Here is a 20950-nt window from a genome sequence, read left to right as displayed (position 1 = left end):
TTTTACTTATCTCACAGGTCCCCATCATCCCATCTCTTTCCCCTCTTCACCTTCCATTTATTCTAGTTCACTGTCCCTTCCAGTCAGATTCTGTCTTCCTTAGTCCTTTGTTACTTCCACCTATCACCTCCCAGCTTCTTACGTCATTCCTAGTCTTCCCCTTCACCTGCCTCTTGATTAGCGCCTTCAATAGGATCCATCTATTGTTTGCCATCTCTTGCTCCACACCTTCACCACAATTTTTTATACTGGCCATCTTTCCTCTTTCCAGTCCTGTCTATTTTCCTCCATAGAGATTGCCTGAAACTCTGAGTTCCTCCAGCTTCTGTGTGTGTTACTTAGAAAATCATATTATGCTTGGGAAAAATCAACATGGGGTTTTGCCTAAGTGAAATGGTGTCGAACAAATGTAATAAAAGTTATTTAGAGGATATAACTAGCATGATAGACTAAGGGAACCAATAAATAAAGTTAATCTAGATTTTACAATGGCATTGACAAATGTCCATCCTAAAGCTTGTTACCAAATTAAGGATTTAGTAGATTGGGGGGTAACTTGGGGAACCAAATACTTTGGCCCCAGTGTCCAGAGGACTACAGTATAAATGAGTAGAAGCTATATTGCAGAACAGACTCAATGGGCCAAATGTCCTAATCATCCTCCTATGTCTTATTGATTTATAGTTGTACAGTAAAAAAAATCATTGATTGGATCACATAACTAGGCATCACATTTTGTTAATGATATATCACAAACAAGAGAAAATCTGCAGATGCTGGAAATCCAAGCAACACTCACAAAGGCAACATCTGTGGCAAAGTACGGTTGGTGTTTCAGGCTGAGAGACTTTGCAGGACTGGAGAAAAAAGACGTCCTTTTATTCTCCAGTCCTGCTGAGGGGTCTTGGCTTGAAACGTTGACTGTACTTTTTTCCATCGATGCTGCCTGGCCTGCTGAGTTCCTCCAACATTTTGTGTTTGCTGTTAATGATGTATTTTCTTTGGATAGAATGCAATCCGGATTTATCAGGATACACCCTGGACTCTGCAGATAAAATTCTAATTACACAATGGCATATTCCTTGTAATTAAGCTGCTTAAGAGGTGATTTGATTGGAGTTTTCAAAATATGGAAGGAAAATGAGAGAGTTCAAGAATTTCTATATTCCCAGGAGGTTAGAACCAGAAATCATCATGTAAAAATTACTGTTGAGTATTTAACTGTGAGTGCAGGAAGTGCTAAGAGTTACAGAATTTGAATTTCTACAAATTACAATTGATTCTAATTCAATTACTGTTTTTCAGCCAATACTTGTTAGATTTTCTTTTGTTGTCATCTTAATTAAGGGAATAAAGGTTAACAGTGTTATACAATGTTGGATCACATCTTGGCCACATTGAATACCTGCTTGAGAGGGTTCATAAGGCCTCTTCTTGCACTCTGCAACTATTCATGACCTGAGTAACAGCCACTCTATGGAAGCTGTTTCCTCTGGCTGCTTTTGCTTCTGATTACTGTCCCACTTTGTTCTGGAATTGAGAGTGAAGCATGGGAGTATCATGAGGCATACAGTGGTAATGTGCTTGTCATTGTTGAATACTTGGCAGTGCCTGGAAGCCGATAGATGTGGGAATGAGGTTTGCAGCAGCACTGCATGTGCAAATGTGCGTTAAAGCTGTGAGGTGAGCACAAAAGCAGTAGAACGTGAATCTGATTGATGGAGGTTGTTGGTCATGAGAATGGGCTTCCAGCTGATGCACTGAGTGTTACCTGAGGTGGTGCCTTGATTCAATGCAGAATTTGAAGCTTATACTGTAGCATTGATCACGAGTGTGAATTCCTAGATTTTGTGCAAAATTGCAGCCAGGTCTTTGAAGGTTAATTGTGGCAGTCAATACCAAGAGCTATCTCCTGTCACTGCCACTGTGATGTGTGTCTATAAGACCTTTTTCTACATATGTATGTCTTTTGTCTTCTGCATATATCCCATCAAGTCTTCTAATGTATTCTCAGAAAACTATAGATTCCTGTGTTCTACTGTATATATTTTTAGAAAGATGTCGTTACTCACACCACATCTTGGAGTTACAAGATGCTACCTTTTCAGTGATCTGAGAATGTAAGACATAAAGGTTAATTTTGACTTTTGTAACCCGCGTAAATTGGTTTCAGTCTTAAGGTTAAAAGAAGCACCCAAGAAAGAGCCCAATTACTGATGGCTGGAATTTACAATCATATAAAGTAACAAGAGTTACAAGGTTTGCTTCCATTTGAATGAATTTATATCATACCTTTATTGCAGAAAATGCCCAGGATACTTCATGCAAAATCTAATTTTTACAATTAATTTTATGCGATGTGGGCTTTGCTGTCAAAACGTTAGTATTCACTTAAGAAAGTGATCATATGCAGACTCCTTAAGCTATTGTGGTCCATGAGATGAAGGTGCTCTATTGGTAAAGGGTGTTCCAGAATTTAGATTCAATGATGATAAGGGAATCAGGCCATGTAGCATTGTAATTTAGAGGAAAGCTTACAGAATAACAAGCATTAAAAAAAGGAATTATATATTTGCACCAGGATCTGAAAGCTCACCCAAAGCTTTATGGATGATCTCAGTGAAAGGCTGAACAGTGAAGACCTTTGTAGGGTGAGGGAAATTTCAGTAGCTCGCAGTGGAAAGAAGTTACCAATCCAAGTTGAATAAACTCAGGAAGAATATTAGTGTTGGAGGGAATTACATAGATGGAAAAGTTGCAAGACTATGAAGTAATTTAAACACAAAGATGATAATATTCAGTAGAAATTGGCAGACTGTGACTGGCAGACCACAGTACGTGTGCTTGCAACACTGTGTGTCCGACAGAGTGATCAGCAGCACTGGGGCTCCACAGGGGACTGTCTTGTCTCCCTTTCTCTTCACCATTTACACCTTGGACTTCAGCTACTGCACAGAGTCTTGTCATCTTCAGAAGTTTTCTGATAACTGCCATAGTTGGATGCATCAGCAAGGGGGATGAGGCTGAGTACAGGGCTACGGTAGGAAACTTTGTCACATGCTGTGAGCAGAATTATCTGCAGCTTAATGTGAAAAAGACTAAGGAGCTGGTGGTAGACCTGAGGACAGCTAAGGTACTAGTGACCCCTGTTTCCATCCAGGGGTCCAGTGTGGACATGGTGGAGGATTACAAATACCTGGGGATACGAATTGACAATAAACTGGACTGGTCAAAGAACGCTGAGGCTGTCTACAAGAAGGGTCAGAGCCGTGTCTATTTCCTGAGGAGACTGAGGTTCTTTAACATCTGCCGGACGATGCTGAGGATGTTCTACGAGTCTGTGGTGGCCAGTGCTATCATGTTTGCTGTTGTGTGCTGGGGCAGCAGGCTGAGGGTAGCAGACACCAACAGAATCAACAAACTCGTTCGTAAGGCCAGTGATGTTGTGGGGATGGAACTGGACTCTGACGGTGGTGTCTGAAAAGAGGATGCTGTCCAAGTTGCATGCCATCTTGGACAATGTTTCCCATCCACTACATAATGGACTGGTTGGGCACAGGAGTACATTCAGCCAGAGACTCATTCCACTGAGATGCAACACAGAGCGTCATAGGAAGTCATTCCTGCCTGTGGCCATCAAACTTTACAACTCCTCCCTTGGAGGGTCAGACACCCTGAGCCAATAGGCTGGTCCTGGACTTATTTCCTGGCATAATTTACATATTACTATTTAACTATTTATGGTTTTATTACTATTTATTATTTATGGTGCAACTGTAACGAAAACCAATTTCCCCCGGGATCAATAAAGTATGACTATGACTATAAATCTAAAAATTTGCAGATCCTGCAAAAAATTGTGGAAACCCTCAGCCAATAAGGCATTGTCTGTGGAAACCAAAACACAGTCAATGTTCAGAGCTGTGACTGTTTGTGAGCTGAATCAGTTGGAAGCATTGCAGGGTGAAAGGGGCAGGTGCAATCTCATTGGCTCTTCACATGGCCTTGGATCACCAGAACAATACAAATACCTATATTAGGATGCTGCTTATTGACTATAGCTCAGCATTTAACGCCATCACCCCTACAGTTCTGATTGTAAAGCTCCAGAACCTGGGCCTCTTTACCTCACTCTGCAACTGGATCCTTGACTTCCTAGCTGGAAGACCACAATCCTCCCTACAGACCCTAAATAACATCTCCACCTCACTGACGATCAACAGTGGTATACCACAGGGATGTGTGCTTCACCCACTGCTCTACTCTGTCTGCACCCATGATTGTGTGGCTAGGCACAGCTCAAATGCTATCGATAAATTTGCTGATGATCCAACCAATATTGGTAGAATTTCAGATGGTGATGAGAGGGCATACAGGAGCAAGGTATATCAGCTAGTTGAGTGGTGTCGCAGCAACAACCTTGCACTCAACGTCAACAAGACCAAAAAATTAATTGTGGTCTTCAAAAAGGATAAGACGGGAGAACACACACCATTTCTCATTAAGGGATCAGAAATAGAAAAGCGAGCAATTTCAAGTTCCTGGGTGTCAATAACTCAGGATTTACTTTGGACCCAACAAATCAATACAGCTATAAAGAAAGCACAACAGTGACCAAGTTTCATTGGGATTTTGAGGAGATTTAAGAGTAGTAAGAGTAGTAAGCATGGCAAAGTTGCCCATACACTATTCCAGGAATAGAGGTAGGGCTGAAGGTAACAGAGAAGTATGGACTTCCCTAGGCCCTGCTACTTTATGCAGGAATCTGATCAACACTTTTCATCTGTTGCTCTCAACTTGAGGATTGAAAGACTTTCAAGTTATCATGTAATCACAACAAGAAGGAGCAATGTAGCAAAGGAGGGAGAAATGAACAGAAATATGAAATTGGCTCTGGGGAGGACCAGAGAGGTTGGAAAGGAAGGAGGCATGGTTGATTGGGGTGGATTTGGGAGTGTGGCTGGTATAGAGGGAGATTAGAGATTGGTCAGGAGAATGAAGAACAGTGGAATGGGAGGAACAGAAAAGACTTATGGTAAGGAAGTACTATATTGATGGCTCATGGGACAAATGTGGCAGTAAATTAGGATAAGCTTGACCCAGGAAGGAAATGGGGCCTACTTGATCCCTACTTGCAGTATTTAGCAAATATTACCCCATGTTAACTATCAGGATACTACTCCTCCTTCCCCTTTTCCCTGCAACTCTTCTCTCTTTTGTCTTGTGAACGGATCTAAAACAGATTAGATTCTGCTCTCAACTGGATTCAGTGTAATTATACTACTCCAGAAGTGAAGCCTGCAGCAATGGTGCTGAAAACAGAGATGAAAAGGAAGAAAATTTATGATAACTGTACTTATTCTACTTCAATACATTACAAAATATCAGAGAAAGATTCTACACAGTTAAGGATCATTGTGCAAAGTAGCATCATCAATCTAGATAGGACTGTGATCACTCCTCAGTTAAATCAGTTCTGAAATGCACCTTAGTTTTATATTTTTTTCTCTTCATTGATAGGATATCAATATTAGTAGTGAGGAGGTGCTCTGTGCAATTCTGTAGGGCAAACAAACTTGGCCTAAAGCATCCACAACTGTATTACCACCTCTGTTCTATCTATTTTTCATTTCCTCCAGCTGACAGTGGTCTCAGTCTCAGAAGCTCTATGTGTACTAATATTCACAATCTTTCTTGGGGTCAAATTCCAAATGTTTGCTATCCTTTGTATGAAAGGTATTCTTAGTTTTCTCTGTGAATGAGCTAGCTTTTATTTTAGGATATCATGTCCCTAGACCTTGTTTCACCAACTGCATTTGCTTTTTTCAAAATCCTTTAGCATTGAAAAGTGTTATGCTCACAACAGCACCTACCTTAACAAAATAAAATATTTGGTATGGCGACTGCTCTGTATGTGACCGCAAGGAACTGCAGAACGTTGTGGATGCAGCTCAGCACATCCTGGAAACTAGCCTCCCCTCTATGGAGGCTACACTTCTCGCTGCTCAGTCAAACAGGCAGCATCTTTAAAGACCCAACTCCCCGCAGACATTTTCTCTTCTCCCCTCTTCCATCAGGCCTGAAAGCATGTACCATTTGGCTCAAGGACAGCTTTGTAAATGGTTCCCTGGAATGATAATCTCTCACAGAATCTACCTCATTGTGATCTTGCACTTGATTGTTTATCTGCTCTTTCTTTCTCTGTAGCTGTTACACATTATTCTGCGTTTTTATTGTTTACCTTGTTCTACTTCAGTACACCGTGTAATGATTTCATCTGTGTGAGCAGTATGCTAGGCAAGCTTTTCACTGTACGTTCTTACATGTGGTCATAATAAACCAATTCCATTGTAAATTCCATGAGTCACTATAGAACCGCATTTGACATCGATGAATCTACTTTACAATGTAAAGACATTGCAAGCTTTATATCCATGGTTATAATTTTACGCTCTAAGCTTCAATGCCACTATACCAAAACTTCATTTACTCCTTCCAAGGCCGGTATATTGCTCCTGAGATCAGTTGGTTAAGGCTAAATGTAGAACTCTGCATAGCGGGGTTAATACTTTACTTTGTATTCCACATACAATCTTTGAACCCTTTTATACTGTACTTGTTTACTGACTGTTAACAATTTGTGAACTTAGATTCTCATATCACTTTATTCTTCTGCAATCACTGGTGACTCACTATTTAGAAAATGTACACATTTGGCTGTCTTGGGTTCAAAGCCTTATACTTGCGCAGATATAATTCCATTTATTATTCTGTGATAGCTTTGACTAGTCACAGTCTTTTTAAGGCACTCTTTCATCTGCATTACTAATTGCCTCTAGTAACTTTATATAATCTGCGAATATTGCAAGCATACAATTCTTCGTTAATGTCATTAACATGAAAGTTATGAAGTTGAACCCTCAGACAGGTAGCACCACCTTCCATATTCTGTCTGTGACAGTATCTAGACTCTATCCCCTGAATGTCTAGTACTGCACCTCTATCCCAACAAATTATAAACTGAGATGAGAAGATCGCCATATTTACTTATTCATATGCCAAAATAAATTACAGCTTGTGGTAAAGTTACTGTGCAGAAATGAGACGGTGATTGTCTCCACAAGGCTGACTAGTCTATCCACTAGCCAGTTCATTTTAACTTACCATGAGATTAATTCCTACTTTAAACAAAATTATCAAAGTAGCTTCAGATTAGAATTCCACGTTTTAATAACAATGTATGTAATTCCTTTTCTAATCTTCTTAGTTATTACCTTTTTTTAATTTATACCTTCTCACACTGTCACAATGAAAACTTCTGTCAATTGAGAAGCCGCAGTGTCCTGACCAGTTCTCCAAGTGCAAGCACAGTAATTAGCAGATACGGAATCAGCTTCCCTTTTCTTATAACAATGACAAAGTATTCAGATCATTGATGCCAGATATCTCTTAAAAGAATAGGTTACACCACAGAATGATAGCAGCTAATAACCTTGCTTCTATTATCTTTTCAATGTTAATGGTATTTACAATTTTTTTGCCTTAGGACTTATTAACCCCAGCTTACTATTAAACAATATTGATTTCTTCATCTAGTTCCATGTTTTGCATACCATATTTATCGGTACATTCTATACTGTAGAGCTTGAAGTTATCTAATCTCTTCTTAGATTCTTCTTACATATAGTGATATTCACTCCCCATTCCATCTTTACTGAAGAACAGTGAACAAAATTTAACATAATACTCCAGATTGAAAGTTTACTGCATTTCTATAGCCTTGTACTCCCATTACCGTGTTTACCGAGTGGTACACAGACTGTTTTCCTGTTTATTCACAATACACAGAATGAAACGAACGTGTGATATTTTCACCTATCATGCACTGGACTTACACATTGATAAAAAGAATAAGCTCAGGTCATTTCATACATCTCTATCTCTGGTTATTGCCTCCGTCTAGCTCGCTACCCTTAGGTAGTTAAAAGACGTCTTTTTTTTAACTACCTAAGGGTTCTGCTTTCTTTTGTCACTGCCATTGAGGTACCTCAAAATCTTTACGCACTTGAAATGATTTCGGGTAGCAACTTTCCAACTTGGTCATAAAGCTGACAGCCTATTACAGTTATCTCGTACTTTTGAAAAGTATTTTTTTGTATTTACTTACCAATATTAACTTATATCATTTCAGACGACAAATCTAGATTGAACAACTCATTTTCTTGCTTGAACACAATATGTGAAATTTGCGATAAAGTAAAGCTGCAATCAGTCTAACTAGTCTCCGAGTGGCTAAATGATTATGCATCTCATGTGTATCTCGCAGTTATCAGCCACTCCTTTTTATTTGTTTGCTCTTACAATAGGTTGATTTCTTTATTGGTTTTCCATATTAGGCAAGTATCAAGTCTTTTTTTTAACATTATTTGTATGATGTTTTATTCATTTCCAACCAATAAAACTGGTTGAAATTCCCTTTTGATCTGACTGCAGAATTTGCCATCTAGTCCCTTTGTTTTTTTTAATGGATGTGGAACATTTTTTGACAATTAATAGTTTACAGCTATGATGGTGAAAGAATTGAGCTATGAGTACTTAATCTTACCTGTCAGCTGATTAGTCAGCCTGTACCAAGTATCAAATCTTTTCTTCCTCTCCTTTCTATCCTTAATCCATCGTTGACTTTGGTGAATCATCATGCTCTCCAGTAGGAAGATACTGGTTTTTAACAGTTGTGTCTAGAAATTGCAAAGGACTACAATCACTAGGTTTGGCACTTTTACCAGATTGGATCCAACAATTACATGGAACATTGCTTTTCTGGCTCATCTATTTAAAAAGATTAGTGGATTAGCTTCAGTCTGGCTCATTTTTGAATTGCCAGTGTGTCCATACCGAGAGTTTCATGCCTGCCAGCACATGCCTTAGGGTCATGGAGCAGGAAAGTCTTCCCATACATCAAGATGGAGGAGTAGTAAAGGTATATCCTTGGAGACAGAATCCAATATTCCATGACTTTATGTATTTCTATCACCTCAAAATTATGGAATTGCTATTATAGTTGAATGTAACATATCAAACTATGGATTCTTAAGTGAATATAATTCTCACAGATTTGATGATGGCTTGGTTCTATCTCCCTCCCTGCTATTTCTGATTCTCAAAAAATTCTGTCATGGCCACCACCTTTTTCTGATTTGCATGATATAATTGGTAACGACATCCATTTGAGGTCAGCATTCACTGCAAATGCCATCAGACTGCTTATGTAGAAACTATCCTTGTAATTCTGAGAAAAGTAAAGCCATTGCCTTTTGCCCTATCACAAATTCTGTGGCCTCTCCCAAGCATTAAGTTGAGCGAAACTTGTTCATGTTATTCATTCACAAACTGGTTTATGGTACATGTTCTCTCTCAAACAAAGATAACCAACTTCCATCTTTTCTGTGTTTCGTACCCTAGAGACTGAAACTTTCCACTACTTCTCCAGAATCAGCTGTTTAAGAAAGACAATATGGATACAGGAAATATGTGACAGGAATAGAAAATACAGGAGCCATCAAGCAGCATCGGTGGAAAGATCGTTTAATAATTGGCTATTTCAACTACCTTACATCTTTGGACAACATTTGTTGCGACATGTGCTCATCCATGCCAGCTTCCGAAGTTTAGACGCTCTAACTGCCCAGAGATAGGTAGCTGGTGTGGCCCCTTTAAAGATTCAGGATAGTCCTGCTCATTGACAATCATGTTTTGTGCGCCAAAGTTTGAGCATTTAAGGAGCACCTGAACTGAGGTTCAGTGCTCAATTGTAAGCCTACTCATGATTTCGTCTAGCGTTTGTTTTGTGCTCAGATTCTCGATCTAGTTTGAAACCGTGGCTCACTCCTTGGTTTGGATACACCAGCATTTGGGTCCAAGCCATCCTCGTCAAGGACTCTTGTCACAGTGCAATTGAACCAACATGGACCCTGTGGGGTATTGGAGCCTTTCGCCAGTGTGGCCAGCCACAGAGAGAAAATTTCAAGACAGAGCCTGGAGATGAACGACCTCCAGGTCGCCATTGCCAACTATTGCAGGGAGGAAGCCAAGGTCACTTGGGTGAGTCTGTCAGTTGCTCTGTGGAGCCAGTCCATCTTCCAACCCCAGAGAGATTCAGTGGTCACCTGGGTTCTTGCTGCGGCTTCCTCATCCAATTTGAACTCCAGGCACCCCGGTTCCCTATGCAGTGAGGAAAGGAGGCCTTCGTTACCTCTCTTCTGACTGGAAGAGCCCTGGCCTGGGCCATCGCGCATTGGGAACGAAGGTCAGTGATTTGCTCAGATTCAGAGGAATTCGTGGCCGCCATGAGGAAGGTCTGCCAGCCAAACCTCAGACCACCTGATGAAGACTCAAGAGGGTGGAAGTTCAGCAGCTGACTACGCGATTGAATTTTGGACCTTGACCCAAGAGAGTGGCTGAAACGGAGAGGCCTTGATGTCTCTATACCACCACAGTCTCCAAGATGAACTGAAGGATGCCCTCACCTTGGGAGAACCAGCCGAGGACTTTGAGATTCTGATCATCATCTTCCAGCAGAGTGTAAGTGGTACTACATCAAAAAGTTGAAGAGGGCTAGCCCAAGCCTAGACTCAATGCATCGTAGTTCCAACCCCCCAACCTCCCCTCTCTCCCCACCAAATCTCGGACCATGCTCAGGATCCCGTGTCCTGTGCATATCGGCTGCATAAGAATCTCTACTGATGAGAGGTTCCAACATTGGAGTCCAGTTTGTTGCCATTACTGGGGGGAAACAGGTCACCTGCAAGCCGAATGCCCGAAACTGCAGGTGTTGGGAGAACTGTTCAGTGGGTCTGGTGTTGGGAGAACTGTGACAGTAGCAGCCACAAGCCCCCGGCCTCACAGATTTTGCTGTCACGCTGAGGTCGGAGATCTCCTAGGGTGTGAACCGATGAGAGGTGAATGCTTTTTTGGACTCTCTGGAACAGCGTGAAATTTCCTGGACTGCGGGACTGCCCATCAGCTCAACATACCACTGCAAGAGTTGAGCAACACACATCAAAGTTTCTGGTGGACGCAGCAGGCCAGGCAGCATCTCTAGGAAGAGGTACAGTCGACGTTTCAGGCCGAGACCCTTCGTCAGGACTAACTGAAGGAAGAGTTAGTAAATCTCTTACTAACTCTTCCTTCAGTTAGTCCTGACAAAGAGTCTTGGCCTGAAACGTCGACTGTACCTCTTCCTAGAGATGCTGCCTGGCCTGCTGCGTTCACCAGCAACTTTGATGTGTGTTGCTTGAATTTCCAGCATCTGCAGAATTGCTGTTGACTACAAGAGTTGAGTCAGTTCTTGCCCAGAGCTGTCTTGGATGGCCGCCCGCTAGGTTTCAGGCAGACCTAGCAACAGACTGTGGTTTTACAGATGAGGATAGGAGATCAGGTGTAAGACATTAGTTCTACATTATTGACTCTCCACTCATACCCCTGATCGTCGGGTACCTTTGGCTCTGTCAGCATAGCCCGTCTGTGGAGTGGGCAATCACTGCTTGGTCTAGCCATTGTAAGAGGATTTGTTTTTGTCTTGGTTCTGAACCCCAGACTCTCCTAAGGCCCACAGCCAACAAGGCGTCAGACTTCTGCTCAGGGTAAGCTGGAGCCTTCAGGAAACTCGGTCCTACATTCGAGGGCCAATAGGCCTGTGTGAGTCCTGGCCCTGTCCAGTGAGGGGTGCGCTAGATCTCTAGTTCAGAAGCAAGCCAAGGAGATCCTCAAGGAGTATGGAAATCTAGCAGCTAAGCCAAAGGGTTCCAGTTGCCAGTTCCTGTCTAAGGGGAAGGCTCCAAGACAGAGATCCTTGGAATCTAGTCCCAGGAGCACAAGAACCATTTGTCACACCTTGCTGCTGCTGTCTGAGGAGACAGACAAGGATTTGGACTGCGATTTGGCCTCTGTTTTCACTAAAGACTCTTAAGGACCTATGGGGAGACTCTGGGGTCTGCCAAAACACCCCCACAACTGACAAAGCCCCAGAAGTCACCTTTGGAGGAAGGCTTGGGGGTCCACGTAGCATCCAAGCCAGTAGAAATCCTTTCCATCTATAAGAATTTGGAAGGGGTCTTCATTAAGGGAAAGGCCTTGACTCTTCCAATGCACCAACCCTACAATTGTGCAATAGATCGACTGTCAGGTACGTGTACTCTGCAGGGTTTATATGTGCTCTCAGGCCCAGAGAGGAGGCACTGTGGAAGAGTATATAAAGAACGCTCTTGCCATGGGATTCATTCGGCCCTCCACCTCTCCAACCAGCACTGGCTTCCTCGTACAGAAGGATGGGAGTCTGCGAATTTAGATTGATTATAGAGGACTGAATTGTATAATGGTGAAGAATCATTACCCTCTTCCACTCATATACACTGCTTTAGAGATTCTCTAAGGGGCAAGAGTATTCTCGAAGCTGGACTTGCGGAGTGCTCACTCCAGAGATATCCTGAAGAAACTTCTAGATCACGGACTTTACGCCAAGCTGGAGAAATCTGAATTTCACATCACCATTGTTTCTTTTTTGGGTTTCATCTCTAATGGCAATCTCAAGATATACCCTAGTAAGACGCAGGCAGTCAGAGATTAGCCACCGCCATCCAGTGTGAAGTAAGTCCAACAATTCCTGTGATTTGCCAACTTTTATCAAAAGTTTATCAGAAACTTCAGCTCAGTGGCGGCTCTGCTGTCAGCACTATCTAGGAGATCCACAGGTCCTTTTGTTTGGACTACTGAGACGGATGCTGCTTTCACAGAGCTTAAACAGCAGTTCATGGCAACTCCCATTTTGGTCGCACCCAACCCGGACCTTCCCTTCATCGTGGAAGTAGATCCCTCGGACATCAGAGTGGGTGCAGTGTTGTCTCAATGGACACCTTCGGACAATAAATTGCACTGTGTGCATTCTTGTCCAGACAGTTATCCCCGACAGAAGTGAATTGCAACATTGGGAATAGAGGGCTGCTCACAGTCAAATTGGCTCTGGAGGAATGGCGTCACTGGCTCGAGGGAGCCAACAGCCCTTTTATCGTATGGATAGACCACAAGAACCTGGCCCTCAAGATCATTCCCACTTTCCACATTTTAAAGCCTGTGAACACCAGCCCATTAGCCCCACTACCATCAACCCTGTCGCCACCCAAGTTTGTTGACGGGGAGCAGGTTTTCACTGTGAGAAGAATTTTGGACTCGCATACTGTTCGAGGTGTTCGGCCCTATCTCTGGACTGGGAAGGATTCGGACAGGAGGAGAGGTGCTGGACGCCTGAAAGAGACATCCTGGATCCAGCTCTCATCCATGACTACAATCTTCGTCTCTCCAAACAGTCAGAGCTGTCGGAAGTCAGCCATAGGGAGAAAATCTTGTTACAACACGCACCCATCCACGCCAGCTTCTGAGGTTTAGATGCTCTAACTCCATGGTGTATGAAACCCTTTAAAGATTCAGGATAGTCCTGCTAATAGGCAATCATGTTTTGGGCACCACGGATTGAGCATTTAAGGAGCACCTGAACTGGGGTTATTATGGCCTTAGTGCATATCCACAGCTTCTGATGTCATGAGTAACTGGTACTTGCGGATGTTAGCTAACTTGACATCTTAAAAGGGATTTGTTAATGTTTTGTAGCTGTTGATGAAAGTCATGCCACAGGTTTTGCATGTAAGTGAGAACAGGTAATCTGATTTTTAGATGTTGGTCTGGAATCCTTGACCACTAAGTTGAGAATGAAGTGCCCAGGATATTGTTGATGAAGGAGGTAACCTGTCCATCATACTAAAGATATTCTTAACCCCACTGTGAACTTCAGGTGAACACAATCTATTTTAGTACATGAACCCCATACGAGAATCAGAAGGCAAATAAGTAAAGGATAACCTTTACTATCAAGTTCCCACTTATTGATTGGCATTATAACTCACCGAAAGAGGGCACAGTGAAACAAGATTAAGACTTTGATGCAACATTCTGTATTGAATGCTAATGTCTCGTTCAGTGTATTATCAAGGATTATTGTTGACTTGTGAAGAGCTACTGCAGACATTTCCTTTGAGGTGTAGCCCTCATGGCAACAATTGTCTCTGGAATATCAGCTTTTCACCCTGCCTTGTCAAGTTGTTGTCCATCTGAGGAGACGTGAGTGAAGATTGCCTCAGCTCTGTCACCTCCCTAAAAGCTGTGGGTTTCTTCATTTGGCATTTTGTTGTTGTTGCTCAACCCAGCCCAAGATTCAGAGAGGAAGACATTGATTGCCACAGTCTCTGTTATAGTCTCAGGCAATAAAATCCACTTGCCAATCTGACCCTCCAGCTGTGGTCAAAGCAGGTGGTAGATCCCGATCATCAGCTGATGCTGGTCATCATTCAGGTACAAATTCGATGACTAATCTCTTCCTGGTCTGAGACTTGCCCATATTGTTCCAAACCCATTCCACCTCCACCTGGAAGTTTGCCTTCTCTCATTCAGATCCCAATAAGATGTTGGAGATCCATAGATAGTCCCACCACTAAGCTCATGTCTGCCATCAAACAAATAAGGCTAAAAGTATAAAGTTGAAATGTTGCTTTAACCCACACCATAGACCTCTAAATGTTGTTCTATGACTTGCCTATGGCTCCTCATAAATCAGTTACTGCAGTTTTCTGCAAAAACTCAAGTGTAAACCAGTCTTAAATAAACCTCCAAATCTTGAAGTTTCACTTAACTAGCAAGGCTTACTTAAGAAGGAGACCAGATCTTACTGCAGCTAAGTGCTAGGTAAGTTACTGGTAAGTAGCATATCTAGTAAGTCAGATCTTTGTTGTCAAACTGAGCAGGGCTGACATCAGGTCAATGTTGCACCAGGAATAATGTCACCAACAGCCAACTCTTTATTCCCCCGTGTACAGGAGCAACATGCTGCTCTCACCCTATATCAATTTTGTAACCAATGGGAGACTTGGTAAAATGGGTGCTGTAGTTCATGAACAAAATTAAAGTGAAATTATAGAAACATAAAAAATAGGTACAGGAGTAGGCCATTTGGCCCTTCGAGCCTGCACCGCCATTCAGTATGATCATGGCTATCATCCAACTCAGAACCCTGTACCAGCCTTCCCTCCATACCCCCGATCCCTTTAGCCACAAGGGCCATATCTAACTCCCTCTTAAATATAGCCAATGAACTGGCCTCAACTGTTTCCTGTGGCAGAGAATTCCACAGATTCACCACTCCCTGTCTAAAGAAGTTTTTCCTAATCTTGGTCCTAAAAGGCTTCCCCTTTCTCCTCAAACTGTGACCCCTCGTTCTAGACTTCCCCATCATCGGGAACAATCTTCCTGCATCTAGCCTGTCCAACCCCTTTAGGATTTTATATGTTTCAATAAGATCCCCCCTCAGTCTTCTAAATTCCAATGAGTATAAGCGTAGTCGATCCAGTCTTTCATCATATGAAAGTCCTGCCATCCCAGGAATCAATCTGGTGAACCTTCTTTGTACTCCCTCTATGGCAAGGATGCCTTTCCTCAGATTAGGGGACCAAAACTGCACACAATACTCCAGGTGTGGTCTCACCAAGGCCTTGTACAACTGCAGTAGTACCTCCCTGCTCCTGTACTTGAATCCTCTTGCTATGAATGCCAGCATATCATTCGCCTTTTTCACTGCCTGCTGTACCTGCATGCCCACTTTCAATAACTGGTGTATAATGACACCCAGGTCTGGTTGCACCTCCCCTTTTCCTAATCGGCCACCATTCAGATAATAATCTGTTTTCCTATTTTTGCCACCAAAGTGGATAACCTCACATTTATCCACATTAAATTGCATCTGCCATGAATTTGCCCACTCACCTAACCTATCCAAGTCACCCTGCATCCTCTTAGCATCCTCCTCACAGCTAACACTGCCACCCAGCTTCGTGTCATCTGCAAACTTGGAGATGCTGCATTTAATTCCCTCATCTAAGTCATTAATATATATTGTAAACAACTGGGGTCCCAGCACCGAGCCTTGTGGTACCCCACTAGTCACTGCCTGCCATTCTGAAAAGGTCCCGTTTATTCCCACTCTTTGCTTCCTGTCTGCCAACCAATTCTCTATCCACATCAATACCTTACCCCCAATACCATGTGCTTTAAGTTTGCACACTAATTACCTGTGTGAGACCTTGTCAAAAGCCTTTTTAAAATCCAAATATAGCACATCAACTGGTTCTCCCCTATCCGCTCTACTAGTTACATCCTCAAAAAATTCTGTGAGATTCGTCAGACATGATTTTCCTTTCATAAATCCATGCTGACTTTGTCCGATGATTTCACCGCTTTCCAAGTGTGCTGTTATCACATCTTTGATAACTGGCTCTAGTATTTTCCCCACCACCGATGTTAGGCTAACCGGTCTATAATTCCCTGGTTTCTCTCTCCCTCCTTTTTTAAAAAGTGAGGTTACATTAGCCACCCTCCAGTCCTCAGGAACTAGTCCAGAATCTAAAGAGTTTTGAAAAATTATCACTAATGCATCCACTATTTCTTGGGCTACTTCCTTAAGCGCTCTGGGATGCAGACCATCTGGCCCCGGGGATTTATCTGCCTTTAATCCCTTCCTTTTACCTAACACCACTTCCCTACTAACATGTATTTCCCTCAGTTCCTCCATCTCACTGGACCTTTGGTCCCCTACTATTTCCGGAAGATTATTTATGTCCTCCTTAGTGAAGACAGAACCAAAGTAATTATTCAATTGGTCTGCCATGTCCTTGCTCCCCATAATCAATTCACCTGTTTCTGTCTGTAGGGGGCCTACATTTGTCTTAACCAGTCTTTTTCTTTTCATATATCTATAAAAGCTTTTACAGTCAGTTTTTATGTTCCCTGCCAGTTTTCTGTCATAATCTTTTTTCCCTTTCCTAATTAAGCCCTTTGTCCTCCTCTGCTGGACTCTGAATTTCTCCCAGTCCTCAGGTGAGCCACTTTTTCTGGCTAATTTGTATGCTTCTTCTTTGGAATTGATACTATCCCTAATTTCCCTTGTCAGCCACGGGTGCACTACCCTCCTTGATTTATTCTTTTGCCAAACTGGGATGAACAATTGTTGTAGTTCATCCATGCAATCTTTAAATGCTTGCCATTGCATATCCACCGTCAATCCTTTAAGTGTCATTTGCCAGTCTATCTTAGCTAATTCACATCTCATACCTTCGAAGTTACCCTTCTTTACGTTCAGAACCTTTGTTTCTGAATTAACTATGTCACTCTCCATCTTAATGAAGAATTCCACCATATTATGGTCACTCTTACCCAAGGGGCCTCTCACGACAAGATTGCTAATTAACCCTTCATCATTGCTCAATACCAAGTCTAGAATAGCCTGCTCTCTAGTTGGTTCCTCGATATGTTGGTTCAGAAAACCATCCCACATACATTCCAAGAAACCCTCTTCCTCAGCACCCTTACCAATTTGGTTCACCCAATCTATATGTAGATTGAAGTCACCCATTATAACTGCTGTTCCTTTATTGCATGCATTTCTAATTTCCTGTTTAATACCATCCCAAACCTCACTACTACTGTTAGGTGGCCTGTACACAACTCCCACCAGCGTTTTCTGCCCCTTAGTGTTATGCAGCTCTACCCATATCGATTCCATATCCTCCCGGCTAATGTCCTTCCTTTCTATTGCGTTAATCTCCTCTCTAACCAGCAATGCTACCCCACCTCCTTTTCTTTCATGTCTATCCCTCCTGAATATTGAATATCCCTGAATGTTGAGCTCCCATCCTTGGTCACCCTGGAGCCATGTCTCTGTGATCCCAATTATATCATATTCATTAATGACAATCTGCGCTTTTAATTCATCCACCTTGTTACGAATGCTCCTTGCATTGACACACAAAGCCTTCAGGCTCGCTTTTACAACACTCTTAGCCCTTATACAATTATGTTGAAATGTGGCCCTTTTTGATTTTTGCTCTGGATTTGCTGGCCTGCCACTTTTACTTTTCACCTTACTACGTTTTGCTTCTACCCTCATTTTATACCCCTTTGTCTCTCTGCTCTGGTTCCCATCCCCCTGTTGTGAACTAACCTCCTCTCTCCTAGTCTCTTTAATTTGATTTAATCAAAACAGTATCCCCATCACCATGGAAGCTGTTTCTGTGCAGTGCCATTTTGCAGCCTGGGGTCTGCTAAGATTTACGAAGAAAAGATTCAAGCCTCGAGCCCAGACCATGTGTATTTGTGAAATAATACTGTACAGAGAATCACAGATGATTAAACTTCCTAGTAGCATATTTGTGTAATGCTGGCTATTAATCATTGTAAACTATGCATTTCCAAGGGAAATGATTACAGTGCACTTAAAATATGCATTGCAAGCAAATACTACGTCCAGATAACACTAGAATGAATGGGCGTAGTTTAACCTCATGGCACAGGTTTAGTACTGCTGTTTATCAGTGATCCTCTGCTCTAAACAAATACTTTCTATCTTTCCAACATATAATGAATAAGTAATGGTAAAAGTATGTGATAGGCTTGTTAATAACATCAAACTGAATGGGATTAAGGTGGTTTGGCAGTGTGTAAGGAAAATTAGTTAAAGAAGGAGAAACCAAGATAACAGATATGTTTGTGAATAATGGAGTCTGGTATATGTCAGTGGTTGGTATTAGGAATACAGTTCCTTTTAACATATATTTGAACTTTTGAATGATTTTCAAAGGCATTTACTGATGTATAAAGCTGGAAAATAAAAGAAATGACAATGAAAATAGCAACAGACTACAAGATAAGTACTGAATGGGACTATTGAAATTTGCTGGATGAAATTTAATAGAGTGAAGTTGAACTCATTTTGAATGGAGACAGGGGGAAGGCAGTGTAACTAAATGAGGCAGTTTTGAAGGAGGTACGAGAATGGAAAGAACTTGAGTATTCACATTCATAAATCCTTGAATTTGGCAAAACAAATTAATAACACTGCTATTCAAATTAAAACATACATGATCCTTAGTTTTATAAACAAAAAATTAATATATCAAAGCAAGGAAATTGTCAATCACCCTCCATTAGCTCCATTAATATATTCTTCAGGACACAATACATCAGCAAAAATACCATGCAGTTGAAGAACGTACAGAGGCAATTTTAGCACAGTGGAACCAAGCTTGTTGTCTTCTTTCCATGAGTACCCTTTACTATTTGCTTTGCCTTCTCTAGTCCTGCACTCTACCAGTTCACATACTTAAAATATCTAAAATTTCCTTTGCTTTTCCATAAACTGCTTTGCCCATAGCTATCCAGACCAAATGCCTTGAAATTACTAACCTGAAGATATCAGTCATTACCTTTTTCTTCTGCATTGTAAATTCTTAAAACTCTGTCTATAACCAAGATTTTTCTCATCTTTATAAACACTTTCTTTTATGTTTCGCTTTTAAATCAGAATTTGTCCAGAAAAATCAATTAAAATGACTGTCCAAAATTACTTTGTCATATTATTTGTCTTTTTTCTTTAATATTGAATTATATGTTCAGATGTCTATTCCAGTAATTAATTAAGTAGCTTGTAATATATACCACAAATGGTGGCTTGAATGTCTCTAAATCACAAAGTACTGTATATGAATTCTGACGTGCCACCTGAAAACAGTCAACAGCAACCTTTTACTCAAACATGTTTTAATTAGTTTCTTTCTTGACTGGTAACAATTACTAGGAAGTCCTTCAGTGCTCGACTTGCCACTTTATGTTCAGTAATGTTATTAGTTGGCATAACTTCTGGTGTTTTTTTTCTTCTTAATCATATAAACTGCTTTTAATTTTCCATTTTAGCTAACAATTTCTATAATACCTTTTTTAATTATTGCTCTCATTGCTGAAAAGAATCTAAGGTAATAAAGAAGAGGTTCTTACCTAAACAATATAGATTATGGCAATTAATGTCTTGATTTTACTTTTGGTAAATTCACCAAATCTGAAGGGAACACAATTGGCTTTCCTCAATATATGCAAAACTTAAATGGTTCTGCAGTATTTATAGATCATCCTTTGGTGCTATTGAATATTAGATCTTCTTCTAAATGTTATAAACAAGTGAAGGATTGTAATTTAACTAACAAAAAGTAAAACATTGAATTTGAGTGAGAGGTTCCCTTAAAATATGTGCTCTCAACGACCTCCCAAGGGGCTCAAATTGCTTGAATAGACATTAGTCATGATTTTCAATGATTAACTGCATTTTTCTGCAGTGGTTTCACAGTTTGGTTATTTCAGCATTTCTAAGGTGTATTGCAATTTCAATCCTTACAGGGAGTTTTCATTAGCTTTCATTGCTATGCAATTAGATTCTGAATAAATGAAAGAAGGTCTTTTGCTATTAAATGTTCTTGCCCATAAATATTAGATACCTTTTGACTCCCGGTTATAGCACCATATTTACTCCTTTACTTGTTTATTTTCAAGTGATGGGTGTTGCTGCAAAGCCAGTATTTATTGTCCATCCATAATTATCTTCGAGACAAAAGGAGTAAATTCCTTTCTGAACCCTTGCAATTCCCATAGCACTCAGAACTTTGTGCAGTAGTCTTCACTGTGGTCCAGTAAAAATGAAATAGAAATTTACATAACTTCACCACCTTTAAGGTCTCTCCTGGTGCTTCATTTCCCATTGTACAATTTATTGCAGTCCTCTGTGTTACTGACAGCTTGTTATCAAGCACAAACTTAGAAGTTGTATATTTGAGCAGATTATCTTTGTTGATATATGATAAACTCTGCTCTGCCACACCCTCAACTTTACAGCAAAACTATTACATAATGGGAATTAGTTGATTGAATTTCCCAAGGTCTTCACTTACAATACCTCTGTAGCTTTGTTGAAAAGTACTAAAGTAGGGTAAAGGTTTATTGATTATTTTGCTTCTTTCTATATTCGGAG

The 20950-nt window shown here is 41.1% G+C and overlaps 2 protein-coding genes across 11 annotated transcripts in view; one reads left to right on the top strand and one right to left on the bottom strand.

The window, feature by feature from the left end:
* idua (alpha-L-iduronidase) overlaps positions 1-20950 on the top strand; it is a 179303-nt gene that overhangs the window by 46538 nt on the left and 111815 nt on the right. The window lies entirely within an intron of this gene.
* Positions 1-20950, bottom strand: part of slc26a1 (solute carrier family 26 member 1) — a 129336-nt gene that overhangs the window by 34445 nt on the left and 73941 nt on the right. For 3 of the 8 annotated variants that reach the window (XM_072256092.1, XM_072256088.1, XM_072256086.1), the window contains exon 1: positions 19927-20090. The exons of 1 other annotated variant lie outside the window; for it this stretch is intronic. The gene's annotated coding sequence lies outside the window, so the exon portion shown is untranslated. Of the gene's footprint in view, positions 1-8167; positions 8294-8605; positions 8739-19926; positions 20091-20950 lie in introns of those variants that run through there. 4 more of the 8 variants (XM_072256090.1, XM_072256085.1, XM_072256091.1 and 1 more) reach the window with 2 other exon arrangements.

This window comes from Mobula birostris, chromosome 4, assembly GCF_030028105.1.
Source record: "Mobula birostris isolate sMobBir1 chromosome 4, sMobBir1.hap1, whole genome shotgun sequence".
NCBI lineage: Eukaryota > Metazoa > Chordata > Chondrichthyes > Myliobatiformes > Myliobatidae > Mobula > Mobula birostris.
Note: the sequence above shows the minus strand (reverse complement) of the source record. Positions and strands in the feature narration are given on the sequence as shown.